Source organism: Etheostoma cragini, unplaced genomic scaffold (assembly GCF_013103735.1).
Source record: "Etheostoma cragini isolate CJK2018 unplaced genomic scaffold, CSU_Ecrag_1.0 ScbMSFa_1221, whole genome shotgun sequence".
NCBI lineage: Eukaryota > Metazoa > Chordata > Actinopteri > Perciformes > Percidae > Etheostoma > Etheostoma cragini.
The window spans coordinates 1464-1915 of record NW_023265254.1 but is presented as its reverse complement, the minus strand read 5'-3'; the positions used below and the strand labels follow the sequence as shown (position 1 = coordinate 1915).

Genomic DNA, 452 nt, shown 5'->3' with positions numbered 1-452 from the left:
CTTTAATGAAAAGTGCAATGAGATAACTGTTGTTGTGATTTGGCCTAGCAGGATGTAACAGGGCATCGCATGATGTTTAGCAGGACCACGGCGACAGCTGCAAACATGATTTTGGAGCCTCCCTGATCCAAGGAAACATGCTGGGGGAAAAAGAACATAAGGACTCCGGGGAATGTCTCGCCAGTGCTAGGTTAGTAAAAGCATTTCTTGGACATGGACCAAGGACATTAAACCTCTAAGCTTACTTTAAACTAGTTGTGGAAAGTTGAAAGGTTGATCTTTTTCATCTGTGCTGTGGCTTAAAAACAGGTTCCACCAAGATTTGAACTCAGATCACTGGATTCAGAGTCCAGAGTGCTAACCATTACACCATGGAACCTTTTTTCCCTACCCTTGAGGCTGCAGCCTCGCCATTCGGGTCCCTGGCATTCAGCAATAAATATAACAATTTT

At 44.0% G+C, this 452-nt stretch overlaps 1 non-coding gene across 1 annotated transcript; it reads right to left on the bottom strand.

Moving 5' to 3' along the window:
* Nucleotides 1–307: 307 nt before the first annotated feature.
* Nucleotides 308–379, bottom strand: trnaq-cug. The gene has a single exon. It is a non-coding gene; the product is annotated as a tRNA-Gln (tRNA).
* Between the last annotated feature and the right edge of the window lie 73 nt (nucleotides 380–452).